This window comes from Falco peregrinus, chromosome Z (assembly GCF_023634155.1).
Source record: "Falco peregrinus isolate bFalPer1 chromosome Z, bFalPer1.pri, whole genome shotgun sequence".
Lineage (NCBI taxonomy): Eukaryota > Metazoa > Chordata > Aves > Falconiformes > Falconidae > Falco > Falco peregrinus.
The window spans coordinates 82,047,704-82,073,773 of NC_073739.1; the positions used below are offsets into that span (position 1 = coordinate 82,047,704).

The 26,070-nt window shown below is 48.0% G+C and overlaps 1 protein-coding gene across 2 annotated transcripts in view; it reads right to left on the reverse strand.

Annotated features, from left to right (window-relative positions):
• ZBTB7C (zinc finger and BTB domain containing 7C) overlaps positions 1-26,070 on the reverse strand; it is a 163,964-nt gene that overhangs the window by 32,749 nt on the left and 105,145 nt on the right. The window contains exon 4 of one of the 2 annotated variants that reach the window (XM_055791366.1): positions 16,895-16,978. The exons of the other annotated variant lie outside the window; for it this stretch is intronic. The gene's annotated coding sequence lies outside the window, so the exon portion shown is untranslated. The remainder of the gene's footprint in view (positions 1-16,894; positions 16,979-26,070) is intronic. 2 annotated transcript variants of the gene reach the window in all.

The window sequence follows — 26,070 nt, forward strand, 5'->3', positions numbered from 1 at the left end:
AGCTCACACAGTTATTGCACTATTAGCATGGGAAGGTGGAGTCCTACTTCTGTCCGGAGAGAGGGAAGACAGCCCGTCCCTTGCTGAAAGCTGTGGGTGGATGTATTGCACTTGGCCAGCCAGAAGATTAAGGCAGGTCCCTTAATTTCCCAATGGAAGGGAAGAAAAAAGCAATCCAGGGGGTAGAAAGAGCCCAGGTAAATTGCCACTGCAGAAAACAGGGTGGGTAGGGGAGGCTCCTAGCAGAGAGGAGCTGGGAGGAAGGCTTGCGGGGGAGAGGAGGCTGCTGACTGCTCGAGCCACCGAGCGCTTCAAACACAGGGCACAGATAAGTGGAGTCATGGAGCAGGGTGGGAGGAGATGAAGGAAGCAGGCAGGAGAGAAGATTACAGGAGTGCAAGGAACAACAAAGAGGAGGAGAGAGGAGAAGGAAAAATTATGCAGGGCCTCGAAGGTCAAAAGAGTCAACTTCAAAAGGATTCCTTAAAAGACACAAAGCCAATGTCTTCATATTCAATTATTTAGTGCTCACACAAATCTAAGTAATATAGGGTTGGGGTTTTTTTTTGCCTCCCAACACTAGATTTGGCACAAAGGGAAGATGAAGTGGAGGGACGATGAGAGAAGCGTGGGATTCTTTGCTTTCCTAGTAGACCAGACAGGGCTGGAGTTGGTGCTACCCCCTTGCAAAGGATGTGGAGCAAAGGAGAGGACGCTTTTCAGGATCAGGAGGGTGGGAGAGAGCAGCACTTCTCCTTTCTAGAACAAAAAAATGTTAAAAAACTACTTGCTCAGCCTGAAACAAAATGTTTTTCCTAAATTCTGGGCATCTGTTTAATTAAAAACACAGGAAATGTTGAGGCAAAGAAATCACGCTGCCTGTGAGAGTCAAGACTTCTGCTTTGAAGATGCTGAAATAAAATGCTTCCGTTTTTCACAGTTCCTCCATTAATCTGACAAAACTGACCCACACGCACAGTCTTTTTTTGTCATCAAAAACTTCACTTTGTACTAAAACATAGTCAGCTGAATTATCTTTCCCATCTGTACGTAAGGAAGCTGAAGTGAAGTACAAAGCTGAAAGAGCCAGCTCCTGTATCCTGGGGCGTTCAACCCATCAGCACAGTTAAAATCCCTGACAAGCTATGGCAAGCTAATGTCAGTAAAATGGTACCCAACAGGAGATTTGAAGCCAGTGCAGTGAGCTCTACAATAAGTTCCAGTCCATTACACACCAGGCTTAAGTAAAATATTAGAGCAGGTCGTGTTTTAAAGCAGACAGAATAGGTTGGGGAATCACTGAGGACCCATGAGGATGCTCTTGGAGGAGAATGGAAATTCTGTCATAGCCTTTTTCATCTCCCTGACCTAAACACCATCGTTTCCCTCCTGACTGTAGATGCTCCCTCTCACTCAGCACAATGTTCCCCACGTGCCTCTCCAGCAGCGATGGCAGCAGGGACCTGTGCCGCCGAGGCAAAGCCATGGTGCTGTTACATCAAGCATCTGCAGGGCTACCATGGCACCCAATGAGGTGATGACCAGCCACACTGGAAAAAAACACAGAAACAAAGTGACTTGTTGAAGGCCATGTAACAGGTCAGTAGTGGAGCAAAGAGCAGAAACCTTGTCCTCCGGTTTCTGCCCACCTGGATCCCAAGTGTTTAGTACTTTTCTGTGTTCAGCTTTGACCTTACGAGTTCCCTTAACCTTCTCCTGGCAGCTTCCTAATGGGGAAATAAATCTCTGGAGAGTATCTTAAATTCTTTTTTATCACAGACTGTATCAGTGTGATAATAAGATCAGCCTTCAGACTCCCCATTAAGTCACAGAAGGTGTGGTCATCAGTCATGCTTTTCCCAGCCTTAATTGCCAGACAGACACTTTAAGTGGAAAGTCCATCTAATGAGCCCAATCATTAAAACATCCCTGGTTCCTATTTGAGATGGAAAATTATATTACTCTAATAAGGGGGTTGCATCTTTGCCCCCCTATTCAATCATGTGGCATGGGGAAAGGTGAGATTTCTCTGCGAGTTTGCCTTGGATGTGTTTCATTTAAATACAACACCCTATTTCAGGCAAGAAAAAGTAACAAAATCCTTCACAGAAGGAGAACTGGGTGGTTGGAGAAGAAGGTGATAACCTAGAGGTGAACAAAGGGGTCACCATGGACAGGGGGGGGTCACCACTGACACCACAGATGCCTCTGAGGGCTGGCCAGGTGGAGATGGTGGAAGAGCCACCACAGTGGCCGTGCTTGGGTGGAGAAGGTGTGACATCTGGTGTGCTTATGCAAAAGGCTGTATGGGATGTACGAAACAGGCTATTCAACTGGACACCTCTTTCCTAAACAGTTTGCAAAAAAAGGCTTCATTTGGAGAAAGAATTGGTTATGTTGGCCATCATCAGGAGCCTGTACCATGTGGATGAAGCAGTTGGGTAGTCATGATTCTTATCTCAGAGAGAGAGAGGAAACTGAGGAAGGGCAGCACACAAATTCAAAAGCCCTTGCACAGTGCAAGTCCAACCAAAGTCCCTAAAACAAGGCTCAGGCTAGAAGTCCTCTGCAAAGGAGTAATCCTCTCCTGCCCTGTCCAGTGCCAACAGAAATACCTGCCTCTCCCACCTCTCCATCTCCTGCTGCTACTTATCACAGAAAGCTCCATCTAGATAAACTCTGACTAGGAGCTCAGCCTAGGTAAGATCAGTCCAAGTCGGTGGTGGTCACCAACCATGCCAGACGTCTCTAGCTACATGCCAACGCGTCCATCCAGCTGCCCCAAGTGACCCGCTCCCACCACAGGGAATCCCAGTGGGAAGCCCAGGCAAGCCTATAGTTACGATCTCCACATCCAACGGCGGCTTTGCCAGGTGCTTGGAGCGCTGGTTCAGAGCAATCCCTAATAAAAACAACGAAGCACGGAAGGGTGTGTTGCTTTTGGGTAATAATACATCTTAAAACTGCACGGTGAGGCAAAGACAACGCCGCACCCTAAGCCACCCGAAGGGTGTGGGCATTATACAATGATTCGCCCACACCCAGAGCCTCCGATGACAATTAACATCCAGCCCTGCGTAAGAATCGGTAAATACCGTATCTCAAACCAGGAAACGTCAACATTTTCCGTGTGCATGAAAAAAACCCCAAAGATGTGTCTTAACATGAACATCACTCTGGGCAGAACGGCACCATCACAGCGCACAGTGATTATTTTCTGCTCTTCTTCTGAAGGAAGCCAGAGTAAAGTCAATAGCAGTTATAGTTGGAGTTCTATTAAGCAAGGATTTTGGAGTTTTCATCATTTCCCTCTTTAAAAAAAATCAACAAACAGACATGATGGAAAAATTTAAATGTATAATTACATTTTGATAACGGCTAAGTCATGCGAGGTGCTTTATAGATAATAAAATGACAAGATCTCATCACACCCAAGTTTATTTTCATAGCCATAAATCTACTTCTGGTAAAGTCACAGGGAAAAGATTTTACTATTGAGTAATAATGGAAACAAAATAGCGCTTATTAAAGGGAAATGGGAGCAAGAACTCACCCGATGCTGAAAGACAACAGAGAAAATCAGTTTGTTATTAGGAGACAGCAGAAATAGCACTTTTTTGCCGGCCTGAGATACCGGTCATGAGACCAGCTGGTTATTAAAAGAGATCCCATTATTTTTAATTTTTTTTCCCCCTAAACCACCGTGCAGTTGCTGTGATGCTGATTGTTTCATTATATCAGTTCTATATCCTCAACAAGAAAGGAATCTGTAAGTTCGTGATGCAATGGATTTTAACTGAAGTAGTAATTCTTCCCCCATTTCTTGAGAAAACATGTCTGGACCATGGCTGATGGGATGAACTGCCTTGTCTGCCCACAGAGATAGGTGTTTGACCATCCAAGAGGAAAATGAGTAACACCAACAGATGACGATTATGATAAAACTACCTTCTGGGTGATCCCAGGTAAAAGGCAGAGCTGATGCTACTGGCTTTGTGTCTGTGTGAAGGATGGAGCTAGTAGAGTTGCCATATACCTGCCTGAATATGTATATGGCTCAAAGCCTTCCCAAGGGACAGGCGGTGCTCCTGAGGAGGAACGCTTGTTGCAATATTAATGAGGGAGGAGATCAGACCGCCAGGGAGAAAAGAAATATATCTTCCTGGCTGACACAGTGGGGACAGTTTGGATAGCTCAGGAACAAGGGGGTTATGCTGGATCTTGCTGTTTGCCTTCAGCGCAGTCAATTGGGGCAGATCAGAAGGTGTTTGCATGGATAAGAAAGTCCTGCTTGAATTTCTTAATCCTGATTGTGGGCAGGAGAAGGGATGGATTTTAATTCTCCAGCTGTAGATCCAAGTAACAGGAGCGAAGCATAGCCCTACCAGCATACGTACAGGCAAGGAAATAAAACTATCCACTATTATTGTTTGCTGATAATAGCTTGGAGCATCTTCAGATCCAACTAAGTTTCTACTGTGCAAGGTGCAGGATGATGATGGTTATTATTATTAATCATTATTACCACTGTTATTACTACTACTTGCAGTGACCGTTTATACTGCACCAATGTCTTACATTACAAATGGGATGCTCATCCCCTTGTAAGCACTGTATAAGCAAGACCAAAGAAGGCGCAATCCACCCCTAAATACCTGTGCTCCAAACAAACAATGGGAGAAAACAGGTTTCCTGGTTTCTACAGAGAGACTTGGTGATTTTCTGAAGGCCACGGAGGAAGCCCATGGTAGAGCCAAAATCTGGTGTTAGCTCTTCCAAATCGCAGCTTCACACTTTATCTAGTCTATCAGTTGCCTAAGGCTCAGCTTTATCCTAAGACTAGAGGCAGCTTAAAGCTCAGAGGGGCTCTGGATTGGGGCCACCGCGTGGGCTTCCCATGCTAGGTGGTTGCCACATGCTGAACCTTGCGCCCGCACCTCGTGGTTGGTGGTACCAGCCCACAGCTGGCTGGCTCAGCCCATCACCAGCGGCATTTTGGCACCCGGCAAAGCCAGAGGATTTTCGTTTGCACCAGGATAGCATAAATCACCCAAAGGAGCTGGGATGGCAGGGTTTGGGTTGGTGGCATTCTCACGGCTCACCTGGGATTTTCACCAAACAAAAGCAAAATGATTTGGGCATGAAGAAAAAGCAGGTTTCCAGGGAAGGCTGGAGAAGAGCTCCCAAGGAAAACACAGGGATAGTCAGAAAAGCTGAGAACAACGGCTTATTGCATCCAACGCCCAGCCTGGCAGGGCACTGGGGGAAGGAGGGGGCAGGGAGGGCTTTGCAGGCAACCAGGGATGCTCAAAAAGAGGTACCAACAGCAGCAAAGTGGGGCTTTTCAAAACATAAACAGTTTGGGGGAAGAAACGAGAATGGCATGCGAGCTAAAAATAAGCAGCAGCAAGTGAAAAAAGGATTAAAGGAGCGAAAAAGAAATAGCGAACAGCAAATTGCAGGGAATTGTTCAGCAAACAATAAAAGTCTCCTCGCCATCTCCCTGCAACAGGCAGGTGGCACTGGGAGAAAGCAACCAAAGACAAATGATAGCTGCAATAGGGGAGATGGAGCGGGGGAGAAAATTCAGACCTGGCAGATTTGTTAAGTGGTTATTTTCCCTCTGTCTTTGCAGAAGACAAAGGGGAGGTAAAGCTCCCCAAGACAGAGATTGTATTTCACTCCGTGGTCAAGAAGGCTTTCGAGTGTCTGCAGATAGCGGCAAGAAATGGTCCTAAAAAGATTAGAGCTCTTAAGGTAGGGCAAAATACTACATCCAGACAACACACTCAAGTTTTAATGACAGTGGCGAGAGAACTGAGTGAAGCATTGTCTGCTGCCTTTAGGAAACTGAAAACTTAATTTGAAACGGTGCAGGCTAGAGCTGGGCTTTTCTCACGAGAAAGGCTTTACTCCTGCCCTTTAAGCATCACTTTTTATCCTTGACATATATTTTCCATTCACCGCTTTCCCACAGCCAACACCGGTTTAGGAAGGGTCTTTCTGTGTTTTTAGAGTGATTTGGGTAGCTTGCCTTTGAGCATCTCCCCGGTTATCATGTATTTCTTCTCGCTGCAGCCCTCTGTCAGGCTATTATCCGTGTTTACGGATACCCAGCTGAGGGATAAAGAAGTGGCTTCCTACAGACGCATAGGGAATGTGCTGGAAAAGAAACTCACACTGGATTCCCCAAGTCTTAATCTCCAGACCACCTCCTGCCCCTCCTGCCTCTGTGGTTCCTACGTTGGCTTGTTAAGCTGGACAGGCCAATTCCCAGTGGATGTAAACCAGCAGAGCTTCCATACAGCTTTATGTAAATATACATTTTATACTGGGAGCGAGACCAAGAATCGTGTCCAGTCTTAAATCACAGAATCATTTAGGCTGGAAAAGACCCTTAAGATCATCAAGTCCAACTGTTAACCCAGCACTGCCAAGCCCACCACCGACTATGTCTTGACTGGATCAGGGATTTGGTGCCCCCCCCCCAAAAAAATAAGGCTGATAGCTATGGGCCCCACAGCGGCCGATGTGCTCCATGGGAGTAACCAGGACCCCCCTGCACCACTTGGCTTGGGACAAGGACAAAACAGGGCATTGCCTTGCCCTCGTGGATTCTGAACAATTTCCCCTGAACAATTCTCGTGGCTGCATCCAGCGGGGCTGGGGGGACATCGCCCCTACGTTGCCCCCACCGCCCCCTCTGCTGGTGGGTGACACGGAGATGGCCCCACCGTTCCCATCCCAGCTCCTGCATCCTCCAGCCAAGCTGCAGGGCAGCAGGGACCCCCCCTGACCTTGCCCAGGGCTCTGTTACTAAGAATAAAACACAGCGGGCTGCGCTGCACTGGCACGTGGGGGGATAATTGCAGGGAAGTGGCTGCTGTAGCCCAGCGACCGCAGTAATTGGGTACGGGCCATCCTGTAGCCAGGTTTCCCGTGCTATTATCCCCTTATTAATAGAAACCAAATCTACCTTTGCAGAGACAGCACTGTGAGCCTGGGAATTATGCGGTGCAGGGGCTGCAGGAAGGCATCTGTGGCATCTTTGCAATAGCCACAGCCCTTTGCCACCCAAGGGCCGGATCCTGGCGGGATCCACAGGATGCTCCCACCCAAGTCATGGCAAAATCCCAGCCATCCCGACCCAAAGCCCTCTGTGGTCATTGGAAAGGTGAATGTTAGACTCAACCACATGGCAACTGCCCTCATGGAGGCAGGCGAATGAGATTGAGTCTATTAACTAATTCATCCCAGTAGCATCCCAGCAAGGTACGGCAGGAAGTATTAATTTCATCTCCCAGGGATGAAATTTCATTTCCAGGGAGGAAAACTGAAGGTCAGACAGAAAGGCTTGAATTTCCTCTTGCCCACATGGATGGGGTATGGCGGGTCCCACAAGCTGAGCATCCATGGATTGAGGGCTGCAAAATAATGTGGGGCATCTCAGCTGGGATGCTCTTGCCTGAGTGCCATGGGATGTTGAACATAAAAGCCAAAGCTAAAAGTGACGGCATCATTTTAAGGAGAATCAACCCGCAATGCCAGGGCTGTCCTTGCTGGAAGGTGTGAAAGCAAAGCACTGATTTCTAAGAAACCCAAGGACAAGGTGAAAGTCTCTGTGGGATCTTCCACGACAGGACTTCAAGGTCAATATGGTAGCATGGCTTTCCACGACCAGGACAAATATGGGTCTCTTTCCTCACCTCTCTCTTATTCCAGGTTAACTTCCCCTCTGAAGCCCAACTTGGAAACAGTCCTGGATAAAATGTGCCCCTGATCATGACTTTATTCATTGGGTAACCTGAGATGAAGGCACATGGCGTGAGCCAATATTAAAGCTGGAAGGTAGGTTAGGTGCCTCCCTCTGAAATGCAGTTGATAATACAGAGAATAAGATCTGCTTTGGTACATTTTTGACGCAGATAAGAAAAGTAGCTTTATTAAAGTCTTCAGGACCATTTGAATCTTGTCTCAAATATGGGATTTGGTTTGAAACTTCCCCAGCGATGTTCACTTCTACCTCCCCTCCTGACTCATGGTAGGCAAAGCCTAGCAGATGGCCTCCTACAGTAACGATTTTAACTATCAACACTGTTAATACCTCAAGAGTGACGGAAAGAATTATCAACCCATAGTATTTCCAAGCTTCCCCATTTTCCTTCACCTCTTCTTTTCCCAGCCTTTAACGCTTCCCATTTCGACGGCAATTAATACCAGCCTTTCTGAAGATGAATCCTACAGGCTTGCAACCAAGTCCTCACAGAGCCAAATCAGCACAGATACGCTAGAGAGCAATGCAGATGGTTTCTCCTTCCCTTGAAACTCGAGACTTTGCTTCTGCTCGACGCTGCGTTGTTTTGCAGGCTGGGTATGTCAGGAGCACGTCCCTCCCCATATGGCAAGCGAGAAGTTGTCCCAGGAAGATTAAAGCAGAGAGAGGAGACCTGGGCTGCCTCCTGCATTTTTCAGCCCTTCTCCATCACTTTGTGAAAGGCTGGTGCTGTTAAGCAACTACGTAAGACTTGAAAAGCATGGGGGAAAATAAATAATACATAAATGCCAAAGTTGCCAAGGTCACCTCCGGGATGGATCTGTACCCAGGCGTGCTACCCTCCAGACGGCTGCCTGCTCCTGCCCTGGAGAGATGTCACCGAGAGTGAAATGGAGCTCCTGGGCAAGCCGCTGTTTCAGAGTGATGCATCGGAGAACCTTGCAGGTGACAGAAACTGTAATTGCTGTGATTAAACTTCACCGGCCCATTTCACCACCGTGAAACCCAGCTTCGCTGCTGATTTCAGCAAAAGCAGAATTGCTGTCCCTACCAGGGGAGAGGCTGGGAGTGCTAGGGAGACCTCTCCCCAAAGCATGAGCGAAGCCCCACTGCCTGAGCAGAAGGCTCCTTGTGCCACCTTGTACCCTCGAGGCCTCGTGGATGCTCTGGCTTCCATGAGGACCAGAGTGATATTCTCCATCACCCCTACAAGTCCAAACCAGGTGCAGACAGCCAACAGCCTGACAAAAGGGGGTCTCAGACCCAGTGGGAGATGCTACAGAGGACTCTTGGGGTTCAGGGCAGCGGTGCCCAGAGGCTGCAGAGACCCCAGGGGAGCTACGCTGCACCCCATCAGCTCCATCCCCATGTCCTTATTTCAATGGCAGCTTGGTCACGTCAGCCTCTGTTTTTCTCAGCAAACCTGTGAAAGCTCAGTGGCTCTGTAGCAGTAAGAGAGAATGTATTGGTCACTTCAAATACATGATAGAAATGTAAAATAAAAGGTACCCACCGTGGCTGGGTGCAGCCATGACCACGGTGTGTGAGCTGCCCAGGCTCACAGCATGGAGTGCTGGCTGTGCCAGTAGTGCCAGCAGCACACTGGAAAAGAATCTTCTCCCCGCTTTGTCCCTTCCATGGGTTAGGAGGTGAGGCATCTCCTCTGGAGCAGAATGCCTGTCCTCCAGAGATGATACAGGAGCATCCAGCCCTTGAATCACAAGGACACCGGGAAGTGCCCAGGGTTCTGGGAGGTGATGGTGAGGACTGTGGTCCTTGGGGTGGCTGCTTCCAACCTTGTTGGCGACGGACAAGTCATGACATCCCCCTGCCTCACTGCCCTTGCCTGGAAAACTGCCAAAATATCCCCAGAAAAGCACTTTGCAGCCCACTAACCCCCCTCTTCTCTCCTGTGCCTGCTGCAGAGGGCAGCTGGAGGGGCTCAGGAGACACAGCACGCAGCAGAGCACACAGGGATGCTGCAAGGACTCCTAAAATGAGATCATTCAGATAGTCTAATGCCTCTGCAAAAAAACCCCACGCCTGCTAGGATCTGAACTGGCTACAAAGGTTGAAGATGTTCCTTGAGAAATATTAGTTATATCTGTGTCCATGTATTTTCTAGCAGGAGATTACAAAGCAACCGGGAAAAGAGGGGAAAAATACTTCCCTTGTTTAGCACAAAAATATAGGTAACAATTATTAGGCAATAATTGATTCATCCTATACTTTATTGACTGGAGTTCGGGTGTGCAAGTGACAGGCTCTGCAGTGAGCCTTTCATGTGACACGTTATTAAAGGCTCTTTTTCTGGCTCCGAAAGGCGGTGGCTGGCAGATCAAAGGTCAGACATTTCAAGGAGTAAATTGGTTTAATGTGGCTGCAGATAGCCTCACAAAAACCTAATAAATATGCAGTGAAATGTAAGGAGAGAAAATTGTGGACAAGAGAGACAATTACTTTGAAACCAGGATAAGAGCAGCACAGGCTCAAATTAATCAGCGTATAGACTTCTCTCCATCTCAGGATTTAGTATTCAGAGCAAAAGCCCGGCTGATGGTGTGATGTGCTGGGGCCAGTGGGGGGGGGGCACTGGTACCCAATGCCAAAATCTGCCAGGAGGAGATGCTCAAACTCTAAGCCACAGTCAGGGTCGTACCTGGAAAGCCACCCCTGACCCACAGCAGAAGATGCTTATGAGCATCAGGGGATTTTGATGGTGAAGAGATTATCCCCTCCATGGCTGAATCCTGTGGGAAGCCCTTGGTGTGGGCTCACGGTGGCACTGGGACACCAGCAGACAGCGACTCACAGCCCAAACCCCAGTGTTCAGTGGCAAAAAATTAACACAGAGGGGCTGAGTTGTAAGAATTGATGCTTTTAGCTCATCTCCTTGGTTTTCACTTGATCTTAAGAATTTTTCAGAACCATACCTCACTTATTTTTAAACTCCAGGCAGCAATGTCTGAATACTTTGGGGTTTTTGTTTGCATTTCTTGAAATGCATTAACTCAAATGACTTCCAAATGCTTGCAAGGCAGGATCTCTTTGCTAAAAAGTCACAGCTTCGCTCCTTTTAATTAAAGGTGAGAAAACACCCACTCCAGTTCTCTAATCTGGAAAGGGACTTCCTGCACAAAACCAAAGTGCGATATTCCCAGTATGGCTGGAAACAGGAGTGGAGGGAACAAATCTATAAAACAAAATGCCCGGTGCCCCTCGGAGAAGCAGATAAGAGCGCAGCCTCTTTGTATTCCATTTGCAGGCCACCTTCCCCAGCTGAGTCACTGTGCTCCGGCGCAATTTATCATGGCCCCACCACACAGCCTGAGAAGGATCAGGCAGCACAACCTGCCTGAGATTTAGCAAAGCCAAGCCTTGCCTGCTCACTCACATGGAGAATTTCTGCAAGCAAGAAAAAGTTGGGACCCAAGGGCTAAATTGCTCCATCAGGCAGGTAATCCCACAGCCTGGACCACCAGGAATGAATGAGATCTCTCTGCCCACCATGTTGGTAGCTTGTTGCTGGCTCTGTCCCTCTGACCAGGATGGAGTTGCACGCAGGGCAGCACTGCCACCTCCCTGGTGAAGAAACCTCAAGAGAAGCTTTGGGGATGGGGCAGAGGGGACAGCTGGTGCCACCTGTGTTCTGCTGGCTGTGGGAAACTTCAAGGAGAACCCACACTTCAAGGAGAACCCATGCTTGAAGGAGAACCCATATTTCAAGGAGAATCCACACTGGAGGGAGAACCACACAGTTCAAGGAGAATCCACATTTCAAGGAGAAACACACAGTTCAAGGAGAACCACACAGTTCAAGAAGAACCCACATTTCAAGAAGAACCACACAGTTCAAGGTGAACCCGCATTTCAAGGAGAACCCACATTTCAAGGAGAATCCACACTGGAGGGAGAACCCACACTTCAAGGAGAACCACACACTTCATTGGTCACCCACATGGAGAACCGATGGGGCACTGACCCCCACACCTGCAGCCCACACTGGCAGCTCTTGCCCTGAGTTATCTGTGCATGTATTGCTCTGCCATAAATCAGGAGCACTGACAGTGTAATTTGTATCTGGGGAACCTGGAGCAATTACAAAATCAGCCCAAACACCATTTGTTTCACAAGATTTTGCCCTTAGTTAGCACTGTCGTTCTGCTTTAATTACACTGCAATTAATTGCAACAAAACTGTTTGGAAAGTGCACGTGCACGGCAGAAAGGCTGGGATATTGCAACCTGCCTGCTCCTCTGCAGCCACAAGCATAAAATCTCTGATCCTCTTTCGATATAACACTTGACCCTGATTTTACCACCCTCTATCAAGAGCATCTCCCAATCCTCTCAAAAACAGACCAAGACCCATGGAAGGTGACCACTGACCCATTTTACATCCAGGGGAATGAAGGCGTAGAGGAGCAAATCTCTTTAATTTCTCTTCAGACACGACTAAGAGGGCAGAAGGTGCCAGAACTGGACCGAGCTTGGGGCTGGATGTAAATCACAACCTTCCTCTCTGCCCTGGGATGCTCAGATATTCTCATGTTCCCTTGCAGCTCCCAAAGCCACCCAGCACCTTGAAGGTGCTGGGCCCTGCCTCCTGTCCATGGGGAAGGAAAGCAGCATTAAGCGACACCTCCCAAAAGGCAGTGAGACTTGGACCTGATGATAAAGGAAAGCAAATCCAACCCGCTTCTTTTGCAGTTTGTCCCCTTCTAGTATTTCCAGCATCTAGCCATGGCATGGAGATGTTAATCCTGACTGAGGTGGACTTCCAGAGCCCCCTTTCAGCTGGCATTCAGTCTGTCAGCACAGACGATAAAAGCAGCTGTAATGCAACCGCGGGGCTGGCGCTAGGGAATAAGAAGCCGCCAAATATAACTGAGGATGCCTCGAGTCTCATCCCCTGACTGAGTATTTCTGTGCAAGAAAGACTGCCGCACCAGAATTCTCTAGCCCTGCAAGGAACACAGGAGTCAGGAGACGGGGATTAGCCGATGTGAATCATCTCTTCTCGCACACCACCAGCGAGTGGCCAGGCCAACAACTGGCTGGGAGGGCAGGAGGGGAAATTTCTCATTTTGGAATTGCTCAGCATTGATAATAAAAATGTTCTTTTCCCTCCCGCCCCCCCCCAGCTAAATACCTTGCCGAAAAAAAATGCTCTTGCTTTTCTTTCCCCTGCTGTTTTCTTTTTCCCTTCCCTTCCCTTCCCTTCCCTTCCCTTCCCTTCCCTTCCCTTCCCTTCCCTTCCCTTCCCTTCCCTTCCCTTCCCTTTCCCTTTCCCCTTTCCCTTTCCCTTTCCCTTTCCCTCTCCCCTTCCCTTTCCCTTTCCCTTTTCTCCTTCCCCTCCTCTCTTCTCCTCTCTCGTCTCCAGTTTTCTCCCAGGAGGGTGTCAAACCTTCTCACCTCCATTTTTCTGGTAGCAGATGGGAAAACTTGCCGCAAACCACGGGAGAACAGTGACAGAGGACATGAGCAACGAGGAGAACACTGCAGATCACTGCCTGGCCAGCCAACAATGGGCACAGACCCCACGTGTTCTTGGAGGCCCCACCAGCCTCTGGATTGCTCCCCAGCAGCCCAAAGCCACAGCCAGATCGGGGAGAAGGGCCCAAATTTTGCATCAAGGCAGCAGTCCCAGCACAGGGGGCTGTGAAGCCACCTCTCCAGCTGCCTGGCTGGCACTGTGGTACAACACGGTGTAAGGAGACCTCATGGCAGAGGTGAGGAGGCACCTGCTTGGAGGATCTCATGAGCTTATGGCAGACCAGAGCTGGCCAGGGACCCAGCAGGCAGTGACAGAGGGTCCAAGGGCAGCAGCAAAATGATTTGGATTATCCCAGCAGCAGTAACTCTGGAAGATTCAGCTGATCCAGGAGACCTCCCAGACACATGCCTAGAGAGCCTGGGGTTTGGCAGAGGATCTGCTCCATCAGCTTCAACACACCTTGGCAAAAGGTGCCCAGATACCATGGTGACGGGCTCGGCAGGGATAAACACCGAACATGGGTGTGGGTTGTTTGCATAGTTAGGAAGCTGGCTGGTCTCCATCCCTCCACCCTGCCTTCTCCCAGAGTGCCAGGATCTCAATCCAAAGTGGTCTCCTACCTCCTCCTGGTCTGGCTCATCCTCGGGCAACATGGAGGCACTTCCCAAACTGGTTCCCTGCTAGGCAGGGCAGGGTGGGGGATGGTGATGCCAGGCTGCTGCTTCTCCCTGCTCCCCAGGAGGTGGAAGTCATTTGGTGGTCCCAACATCCACGTGCCTGCCTGGCCTCACATGGAGATGGTGCAGAGCTTTCATGGTGTGGGACATTCCCTCCTCCTCCTTTTCCTCTTCTGCAGCTGCCAAGCACATTGAGCCCCTTGCAAAACCACAGCAGCTGAGATGTGGCATCCTTCCCTCCCCCGCAAAAAAAAGCACTCACGACCACCATGCACCCATTCCTTAGGGTCAAGGACATCTTTTTGAGGGACAAGGAACGAAGCAATCCCACAGCAGCAAGAAATAAATCTATAATTAAGGCAAGCCACTCACATGAGCAATACTTGAAAATTATGCAGACCTGTGAGCAGCATTGCCATCGGGCGTGCGGCTCCTCTCAGGCTTCCAGTAAGGAATAAAAAACCTCTGACTAACATAAAGAGGCCTCCAAATCATTCTTGGCAGAAGCATCCCAGCCTCGGATCCCCTCCCTCTATTCATTGCTAAAGCTCTCAGCCAAAGGAAAATAAAGTGTGCAGCTACCTTGCTGACCCAACCCACAGCGTGTATAGCTGGGTGCTGGCTGCCCCTTCTGCACCATTAAACACTAATATAATAGTGCATAATAGATATATGATACATTATATAAAGGTATATATTTACATTATTATTATTATTGTTATTATATATAGAAATATTTATGTATAAAAATATAAATATATATATATACATATATATATATATATGTGGGGGGCTGCATGGGCAGCTCCACACAGATGGGACCCGGCGTGATGCTGCCTTCCTGACCCCATCCAGCCGGGAGGGCAGGGGCACGGGCAGACGCAGGGATAAGCCCTCCCATCACTGCCCGCTTTGCTGGGATCATCCACACACGCTCAGTAATACCACATTTCAGTGCGGTCTGAGATCCTTCACCTTACCTAATTACTTCCAAGTTTATAAAACCATTCCACCGGTGACACTTAATGGGAAATAAGACTACGAACTGGTGAGGGAAGACTTAAGTGTTTGGAAACTATTTTAATAGCTTACTATTTAATTAAGAGCAATAGCTCTGACATTATGTCAGTGAAACTTGCCACTTATTTATTAATTAGAGGAGGAATTTCAAAGGAGGTTAAGGGAGTTAGGTGCTGGACAGCCCCGGGCTCGCTGGAAAATCCCAGGTTTGTACAGCTAATGCTTGCTCAGTGCTCAAACACGCCAAATCTGACTCCTCATTGCCTGGCACCTGAAGTAAACAGCATCAAGCACAAGCATAAAGTGGGTGTTAAATGCTGCCTGCTCAGAGCACAGGTTTGAAATGTCCTTTTTGCAGTGGTGGGAGTGATGGAAGGCATTGGAAGACCAGGGAAAGGCGACAGAGCATCACATCTACCTCTCCAGGAGTTGCTGGGCTGTCCTGGGGTGGATACACCAGGATACATGCCAAGAAGCCTGTAAATGGTTTGCTCTCCAGTGTGGGGTGTTGGGGATGCCAAAGGGCTGGCCGTGCCCTCCGCACCCGCTCCCTGCGACCAGGGCTCAGACAGACCCGGCTGTCTTTGCTGCTCCCAACCTCCAGATCTTCCCAGGGGGAGAAATCTCCATCCAATTCCACTTCCACCAAGCAGAAAGGAGGGAAAAGTCCCACTCGGTCTCATTCCCCCAAATATTGTACCTCGGTGAACTGGAAGGTGGCTGCCACATCCCCTTTTCGAGGGCAGAACAAGCTGCAGGAATGACCGCACCAAGTATTCCGTCCACCCGACACGCTCCGGAAAGCAACACTGGGATGGCTGAGCGCCGGTTCCTCCTCTGCTGAGCACATTCCTCCCCTCCTGTTTTCATTCAGCCCAACCTTAAACTAAACCACGTCTGTTGTTTTTATCGGCAGCATGGCTCTGGGAATTACCTACGTGAGGTCAGGGGAGCTGGAGAGGGGGTTTGTGCTGCTGAAACAGCATTTAATCTCAAGAAGGAGCTGTTAAAAATATTAAAGTATAAACTAGGTGTAACACACTGTCCTGCTGCGTCCCATTTGCCAGTAAAGAAGCAAAAAGATCCTGAGGTAGACTGAGATTTAAACCCAAACTCCAGGTAGGGGCTCTGCAGATAAAGCACCTCCAGTTTCCCCATGAGATCCCCGCTTGCGGCACGGGCGGCGCGGAGCAGGTTGGCTTGAGCCGGGCTTAACCCTGCGCCAAGCAGCAGCCTCATCCCAACTGTGCTTCCCAGCCTGTCTTTAATCATGATTTCTCTGCCAGCACCAAATCTGCTGAGACTTTTAACTATTTAACGTTTTTTTCCCCCCACAAGTTTTCCACAAAGAACTGAGAGAAAAATTACTTTAAAACAAGTATCTACAAGTATTAAAAATAGAACAGAATATATAGAACAGACCAGAATATATATTCTATGCTATTATAAATTTTAATCGTCTGCCTCATCTGAGCCCTTCTGCCCACCCAGCAGGAGATGTTAGCAAATGTGTTTTTGCACTGATATTTCCTACCTAAAACAAACAAACAAACAAACAACTATGCCGAACTTGGGGGGTGGGGGTGGGTGGAGAAAATCCACAAATTGAGAGGTTGTATCACACAGGTGTTAATACGCAGGTAAAATCTCCACGCTTGGTAAAGATTCAAGATACCAAGCAAGAAAATCAGAAAGAAAATTACAGTTTTGAATTGAAACAGCAATTAAAAGTGCATGTAAATGGCGACAGATCTGTACAGAGGATCACTACGACGTGCCGAAGATTTCTAACATGAACACGATTAGCCTCCGAGCATGAAATTCAAGCACCTTCCCCTCCCCTCAATAAACTGCAAAAGCTCTAAAAAGGGGGAAAAAAAATTAAAATCATGTATTTCAGAAGCTGAAAATGCAGCATCCGACCCACCTTCCCACTCCGGATGCCGACCCTCGTCCTCCCCTCGCCTGCCTTGGCTGCTCGGGGGATCCGGCAGCGTCGCTCCCCGGGTGTCTGCAGCCAAGTGGAGATTGTCATTGATTTGTGTGCGGAAAGTTAAGCCTTTCTAGGAGCGGTTAGGAGAATTCACTCCCACCACTCCCTCTAAACCAAAAGTATTTGGCACAGAGCCCTCCTCGTCCACCTGTGCTGTTAAGGTCTAAACAACATGCGGGATGTGGACTGATTTTACTGGGATCTTTTAATGCTTTCTTTTTAAACAAGCCTACAAAGTTATTTGGAAAGAAAAACTTGGCAGTTTGTTGTATTTTTGTTTGTTTGGTTTTAGAATCTCTTTTTTTCTTCAAGCAGATGTATTGCATCCTTTCTTATTCTCCATTGCACATCCTTTTCGCTCCCCACGTGTGAGCCAAGCCCTTCCCTGGTGTAACTGGTGACCCCTGACCACGCGAGGATTTGCCCCCACAGGGATAACTCTGTGGGTAACTTTCAGACCGATCTGTTCCGCTTCCCCTGCAAACTGTGTCCCTGTTTGGATAAGACAGGGTAAACCAGGGGGTGGGGTATAAAAACCTTCCCTTTTAAAAAGAGCCGGGTACAATTTAACTAAAAATTCAGGTTTGTGCATGAATGATCCAAGCGAGCAAGAAGATGGAGGCAAAGCATCTTCAAAGTGGGGGGCAGTTGCTTACCGAAGTCCTCAGTCACTGTCTGGTCCAGGTTACAAGACCCCAAATTAGGTGCCAAATCCAAGGAACAAGTGACTGGGAAAACCTTTCCCCAAGTGCCCAGCATGGAGCTTCAAAGCCCCCTCGCCCCCAGGTTGTGAAGCCATGCCCTGGCCACCTCAGCTGCACCCACACAGCCAATGACCCTGTCCCGCACCCACCTCCTGTTGTCCCCATCCACGAGGCTGTCCCCAGCACAGGAGCCACCCCACCGGAGCCCAGCTCAGCAGAGCGCGCCACCTCCGCGAGCAGTTCACCTGGCTCAGCCCGGCTCGCCGGCATGTGCGCAACCCCAAAGGGCTGGCCATCACGCTGAGTGATAAATAACAGGTCCCTCCTCTTCTCCTTGCTGCATGCCCTAGGGATCAGCTCATCCTTGAGGTTCTGCCCCAAATTCAGCAGCCACATCTCCAAGCATTAAGTTAAACACTGCATTTAAGAAAACACTAATTCCTTTCTGGCACAGGTATTACGACAACAAAGAAATACAGGTTTTTTTTCTCTAATACAATAAATCCAGTGACAGCAGCTGGAAACAGACTTCCATGTTACATGCTTTGCTTCTGGTTTTCTTTTAAAGAAGCACATTAAAAAAAAAACCAAAACAAAACAAACCCAACCCAAATCACAACCAAAATTGTTTATTATTTTTTAATTGTTTATTAAGGGAAACCTTTCTGAAGCATGAGGCAAAATCAAGTGTAAGATAGCCTGGGGCAACCTGGCACTCCCAGACACGGTTTGGAAGAGATCCGTGCTCAGAGCACGGTAACTTTTAAAACTTTTATTACATGTTTTCTTTGTCTGTAGGAAAAAAAAAAAAATGCTGCTTCCATCCCCACACCCAAACCACTATCTGCAACTCCTCTGACTACTGGGTTTCTAAGGAGTGTCTGGGTAAATCAGTAAATGAAGTTGGTGCAAACAATATGTCTGGCCCCAGATAAGGGTAAAGCAAAACTTGGGCAGCATCCAGCAACTGCCAAGATAGTATGGAGAGGAACACCAATTGCCACCTGCTGCTTTCCTTGGTACTTCCACAGCCTGCATCCCCCGTGGGATAAGAGAACCCACTCAACCGCACACCTGTACCCCGGCCAAGATCCCCAAGCACAAAGCCAAGCAACTTTTCATTTCCCATAAAAACTACATTTTTTTTCTCATCAAAACGCCTTGCCTCCATCAATCCACCAAAGCCAATGTATTGAAGAAACAATTACGTCTATCCCGCACTATCAAAGTGCATTTTTCATGGTACTGCTTCCCAAGATGGTTTTTAATCAACGTGTATGGAAATGTCCCCAGCACCACTGAGGGGCTGGAGCGTGCCCAGAGCCGGGCAGGGGGCTGGGGAAGGGGCTGGGGCACAAGTGCTGTGGGGAGCGGCTGGGGGAGCTGGGGGGTCAGCCTGGAGAGGGGGGGCTGAGGGGAGACCTTCTGGCTCCCTGCAACCCCCTGAGAGGGGCTGGAGCCAGGGGGGTCGGGCTCTTCTCCCAGGGAACAGGCGACAGGACGAGAGGGAACGGCCTCACCTTGTGCCGGGGGAGGGTTGGGTTGGGAATGAGGGAAAATCCCGTCACGGAAAGGGTGGCCAAGGCTGGCACAGGCTGCCCGGGGGGCTGGCGGCACCTGCCCTGGGGGGATTTATAACACCTGTAGCTGTGGCGCTCGGGGCCAGGGGTTAGTGGTAGCCCTGGCAGTTTTAGGTCAATGGTTGGACTCGATGATCTTAAGGGTCCTTTCCCACCTAAACAATTCTATGATTAAAAATGTCCCCAAATTCCTGCAAGCCAAACCCAATATTTTCATACAGAAGAATACTTGGGGATGGACAGTGACAACTGAAACATCTCAGTGATTCCTTTCAGTCCAAAACCACTGCAGACCAGTAAGTCACCACTGAACCCTGGAAATTATTTGCCATTATCAATGTGAAATTGGTTCCTCATTTTTTGATCACCGCTAACAGAGGGATAAACAGGTCTCCTAGACTATAAAAGAAGAGAGGTTAAATTACTTCTAACAGGGTGTGAAATAAGAATAGCAGGAGAAGAGAAGAGAAGAAAGAGTTGTGCCAGACCCCACCTTGGTTCACAAGCACAAGGAAACACCTAGTAAAAAACATTAATAGAAAAGATTGTCATGACTGCTTATCCCAGGTCAGGAAAGCTGTAATTACACATATATTGAACTGAAAGCTTTCCAGAAGAAAGAGCACTTGAAGGATGCCTGTCCAATCAGAAAAATAAATTACCATCAAATTTAAAGGTTTTCATGGGCAAAATAAATCTTGACACATTTTTGCTTTCTACACTTTAGGGGTTTGGTGTTGTTGTTTTTTTTTTTTCTTAGGAATAAACAGTGATTCATGGATTTGTGCAATCTTTTGTTTTTTTTAGGAATAAACTATGATTTGTGAATTTGTGCAATTTTTCCATTCATACCTGAGTTTTTCAGGCTGGTTTTAAACTTTTGCTAGTTGGAGCCCAATAATCAACCTCAGTGAATCCAGCTCTCTTAGGAGCCAGAGGAAGATATTTGCCACTACAAGATGTGCTGCGCCAGTCTTATTTTTCAAAGGAAAATAATTTTCTTCTTCAAATATCCTTATTTCATTACCAAAACCTGTTGGTAAAAAAAAATATTTTTTTTTACAGGTTAATTTTGGTAAGAAATAAAACCCAGCAACATATTCCGCCCCCTCCCCTGCCCAAATCTCAGAGAAACTGCTTGCATATGGGAAACTTGGAAAAGCCTGGCAAGGTTTCCTTCAAGGTGTCTATCCCACACACTCGCACGTGTTTCCATTTGCTACGGTGCACATCCCCATTAACTTCCAACACTGCTCTCCAGGCAATAAAGTTTTGCCTAAGTGCTTCCAAATGTTGGCCTTATTTTGAAGGTGGTAGAGTAACTGGAAGGAAGAGATGGAGCCCACAGCCTTGATGCACACCTTCATCACTGGGGTACCATCATGTCAGGAGGAAGGAGGATGGGGACACAACCCATCTGGTTTAAGAAGGTCTCTGCGCTCATGGCTTAGGTAAGAGCTGCTGGGTTTTCATCTTTAAAGGTAATTGTGGACATTGGAAAAGGGTGAGCAGGTAAGCTGTGAAAGAGGTTTCCTTGCCAGTTGCCTCACGCTCCTTAGATGAGGAGCAGTTTCCAGCGAGAGGGTGAATTGCCAGTTACCCCATAACACAAACCGGGCAGATTTGCTGGTCCAGGCTGTATGTACTGGCACAGCTGCTGTCACAACACTCCTCTCAAAAAAACCAAAAAAACCCTCTAAAGCAAATCAGTGAAAACCAATGTCGATTAAGTGCTTTGCTAAAACATCTAGCCAGAGTCTCAGTGATTTCATATTTGGAACCTTAATGGTCATAATCCAGACCGCTCCTAAGGGATCTCCAGTGCTTTGCCTAACATGGATGGTGGAACTCAGTGAGGCTCCACTGTCGTCAACAGAAATACAGTCATTTATGCTACCCAGAGATTTCCTTGAGAAATGAAAACACACTTTGATTTCTATCGAGGAACAGGGCTGGATGTATCCAAGACGATACTGTATGGGTATACAGGGTGCACAAGTACAGATACACACTGTATGTGTAGCTATATGACAGGATTTTGCTACTTCATATGGCTTCCTTCAGAGAAGGAGCTGCACCTTAATGTCCCCTCTTCCCCCAGTATATCTGCTCTGGCAGGACTGGTACCGGCTCTGGAAATGCAGCCATCTCTGAGTGAATCACAGAATCATAGAATGGTTTGGGTTGGAAGGGACCTTCAAAGCCCACCCAGTCCCACCCCCTGCCCCGGGCAGGGCCACCTCCCCCCAGCCCAGGTGGGTCCCAGCCCCAGCCTGGCCGTGGGCACTGCCGGGGACGGGGCACCCACAGCTGCTCTGGGCAGCCTGTGCCTTGCCACTCTCACAGTAAGGAATTCCCTTCTTCCTAATATCCAATTTAAATCTCCCCTCTTTTAGTTTAAAACCACGACCCCTTGCCCTATTGCTACATGCCAGCCATAAAGCTGGCCCCACAGCTCCCAGTCCCTCTTGATCCACAGTTCCCAGGCTTTTTTGCTCCCCTGCAACTTCACGGTGCCACAAGGCCATGAGAATGATCCCATGTTAGCAAGAATGTGACAAAACATCTGCACAAACTTCAGATTCAAACTGTATTTTGCTTGGAAGACCTTTCCCCACTGAGTCTTACTCTTAGTCTAATGAAAGAAGATGAAGCTGGGCAAAGCCATTGCCTCAGCAATCTCTTGCCCAGTGGAAGAGAAAGATCATCTCCCAGGGCAACAGATTAGGATGTGGAAGGCTTGGTGACATGGCACCGGAGAGGTGCTGTAAGGCTAAATGCATTACATCCCCCTCCAAAACAAAACCGTAGCCAGCTCCTCTCGGGTAAGCGCCATTCTCAGCGCTGAAGATCAGGGAGGGGCCAGGATCCTCATCTCGTCCCTGAAGCCACCAGCAAGGAGGGAATGACACCAGCTTCTGCTCCCCAGGGCACACGCTGTGTGCGCACACATCTCCTCCTCGAACCCATGCCTATATAAATACTTGATGTATCACTTGATTACTTCATCAGATGACACGCGCCTCAAGGCAGTAGCCAGGTCACTTCACTCGGTTTTAACACTTCAGTCCTCCTTTCCTTTTCATCAGGAAAGATTTCTGAGTCTGCTTCAGCTTGTGTTTGTGCAGGGCTGGGACTGGGTCAGGGCAACTAAAAATAAAGGATCATAGGATGAACCCTAAACACAAACGGACATTAATAACAAAAGGCATGATGTGGATCACAGAGCCACTTTGCAGAGCTTGACAGGTTGGCACAGAGTTTGATTGGAGGCACCTCTCCCAGCCCAGGGCAGCTGAAGCTGGGTGAGATGAAGACCTCCAGGGATGCTCAGACCACATAGGGCTTCTGAACATTTACTTTACGTGTGTCACCACCCCTGATTCCAAAAAACCTTCCCAGCACCCCAGAGTGAACTTGAGATAGGTGGTTAAAAAACTAATTGATGTAAAGACAGTCTGCTGGGAGGTGAAAAGGAGGCAAGTGGAGAGCATCTAGTGATGGCTGCAGACTTCAGCCTGACTTCCACTGCAATCACTTTAAAACTCCTTGCACAACCCACAGCCCCAGCACAATTGCTACGTGCAACTTTTGAAACGCATTCCCTGCCTCGCAATTTCTTGACAGGTTATTTTTGCTTTGCTCTCGCACAAAATGAGCCATGACTCCTTGCTGGGGTCTGCTCGCACCATCCCACCCACGGATGGGCTAAGGACAACCAAGCAAACTGCCCACTGTAACCAGCATGCCAGTCTCCAGGCACCGATAACTGTCTGCCCTGACCACTTGCTTTCATTTCCACAATCTAGGAAGTTATTCTTATCCGGGAATAAGAAATTTAGCAGAAGCTCCCTGATGTGGGTGGAAACAATCTCATTTGCTTTCAAAAGCTGTGGATCAGGCCATAGCTCCTTGCAGAATATCATATTAATAGTGAGAGGCAAATGAACCATTTTACTTCTCCTAGCTAAAAAAAAAATATATATATGCAACTGACCTGATTTACCTTCCTGATAACATATTTAAAAAATGCTCCCAGGCTGAGGACTTCGCCAGCTGAGATTTCATACGAAATGAGACTGTTTATGTCATGACCGCAAGCTTCTGAAAAATGCCCCTTTAGATGGGAAAGCTCACAAGACCCTTAGGTATAATGATCTCAGCCATATCAATAACCACATTTCGGCAGATTCATTATCTGCTTGCTGGCCTGCCCAGCCGCACCGCGAAGTGTTGCAGCAGGATGGAGTGAGAAAGGAAAACACTGAATTCAGCCATTCTTCCCGCAGAAAAATTGACATGGTGGGTCATTCTTTTCCTTAGCAAAAGCCAAGCTTTTATTTCTTCTGCTTTCACGCCGTGCTCAGGAGGGAGGACCTGAGCTACACACGATATTGAACACAACCGATCAACCTCCCTGTAGTGGGTGCAGGAGTGTTTTCCTTCACAGCCTGCATCTTTGTTCCCAAGCATCCTCACCCCTCGCTGTCACAGCCTTCGAAGCAGAACATTTTTTGCCTACTCCTCATAATATTCACTCCATTATTCAAGATTTTAACACCTATGCTAACTCTATTCATGGATTTCAGGCCACACTTTATAGGAAATTTAGGCTCTAAAACAAAGGTTTATTTCATACCGGTATTTTCAAGCAACAGGCACCGCTATGATCATGTATTATGCCCTCCAGCTTCATAGAAAATAAAATACTTCACCCAGTAATTTCTGCAGTGAGGCTTTCATTCCTGCCTGCCCTCCAGCATTTAGAAACAGAGGCAATCTTGGCTGGAAGATTTCAAATCAAGGGTGTCTTGCCCTGATCCTTGGCAAGTGTTTCTAGCAGTTTATTAGCCTCAGTATAAAAAATGTGCATCTTTTTATATTTTTTTTTTTTTTTTTTTTGCCTGGATGTGTCTAGCTTTAGTTTCTGAGCATCTCATCAAGCCTTTTTCTGCTAAAGAAAACAGTCTGGCTCTCTTCCCAAAGTAGGGACTTGAAGGCTATGATCCTATGAGCAAGGCTGAGAGCTGTGAGCATCTCCTTTCCACAGCATCTCACTGCTGGGCTACACACCTCTGCTGGCAACCGATGTGGCTGCAGAGAGCTGGACCAGGGGTGGAGATTGCTCACAAAAAAAGCCATGGATAGGTTGTTGAGGGCTTCATAGATTAAAAGATGGACCCTGTGGTCTTTTCACACCACTGGGTCTCCTCAGCCCCCAGCTTCCCCTCTCCCCATGCCGAAGAAAGCTGGAGGGGGCTGGCAGAGCCCCATCTTCTTCGAAGGAGAAGAAAGAAAGAGGCCTTCTGCCTACCTCCTCCCAGCCTGGATGGGCTGGAGCCTGCCATGAAGGCAACATAGGAGAGAATCATAGAATCATTTAGTTGGAAAAGACCTCTGAGGTCGAGTCCAACCATTAACTCAGGACCACCAAGCTCACCACCAAACCATGTCCCTAAGTGCCTCATCTACACGTCTTTTAAATCCTTCCAGAGATGGCGACTCCACCACCTCCCTGGGCAGCCTGTGCCAGGGCTTGGCCACCCTTTTGATGAAGAAATTTTTCCTAAGATGCAATCTAAACCTCCCCTAGTGCAACTTCAGGCCATTTCCTCTACTTATGGGCCAACACGGGGCAAAAAACCACGCCTGTTATCCATGCCCACCCTCCGTACCCCCAGACTTCATCAGACCCCACTTTCCTACACTCAACCAAGAAAAAAGCAAAATACAGCTGATCCAGGAAAAAAACACAACCACTAAACCCAAAATGTGGTCGTCCTATCTCCTATCTCAAGTTGCCCTTTGAAGAGGATGAGATTGGACTCGTAGTGGGAGAAAACGTGTTTGTATGATAAACTCTTTAGTACAGATTAAATGATGATAGCTGCATGTGGTCGTGTGACACACTTGCTAAGGGGAGTGGTGTGAACAGGGACAACACAAGAAGAAATTCTTATCAGCCAAAAATATTAACCTAAGTCCCAAATGATACTGCCATGCTGTGGATGGGCTGTTCCATCACCCTAGAATCCTCAGGCACTGCCCCAGAGCATGTGCAGTAATTGCAGGTCAGAGCCCCTGCATCGCCTCCCACCTTGCTCAATCAGCAGCAGGGATAAGGGATAAGAAGGGATAAGAGCATCACAGAAGCAAAACTCCATTTCTGGTTCAGCCAGCGCAATCTGCACATGGGAAACTCATGTTGTCCTCATCTTGCAAGAGCTGCTCAAAGCTGGGAGCGAAACGTTGAACAGAGGGAACTGGTGACCATGGGTTGCAGATGGAAGTAAGGCTGCCCTTTCTATAGGGCACCCAGCACCCCTATCTCACCTGTACTGGTAACACCAGTCCCAGGGCTCTGCTGCCTGCAGGAGGAGCTCCTGGAAGAGCTCTGCCCCAGCATCAAGTGCATCTGCCCTCCCTGCCCCAAGCCCTGGGATTTATTCTTGCAGAGAACTGGAGCAGGAGAGAGCTGGGGAAACAGGAGGAAAGGAAAAGAGCAAAGATAAGAAGATAGAAAGAAACAGCAACTCTCTTCTAGGTTGGTGGAGAAAGCAGTCACAAAGTGCTAAGGAGAGATGAGGACTTGTACATCCATGGATGACTAACCTAAAATTAGCACAGCAGCATGGAGGCAGAGGCATTAACAGGTATGTTAAGGTGGAGAATGTTCATGACTTAAAAATGAAGGTTTTGGAGGCAAAGATCATCCTTTGTGAAAGCTGAGGGGGCCAGTGGTTTTGGAGTTTTTGGAAGTGGCCCAACTGCTCAGCAACCCAAATGGATGGGCAACAGTGCAGCAAATTAATAACTCCTCCTTAAT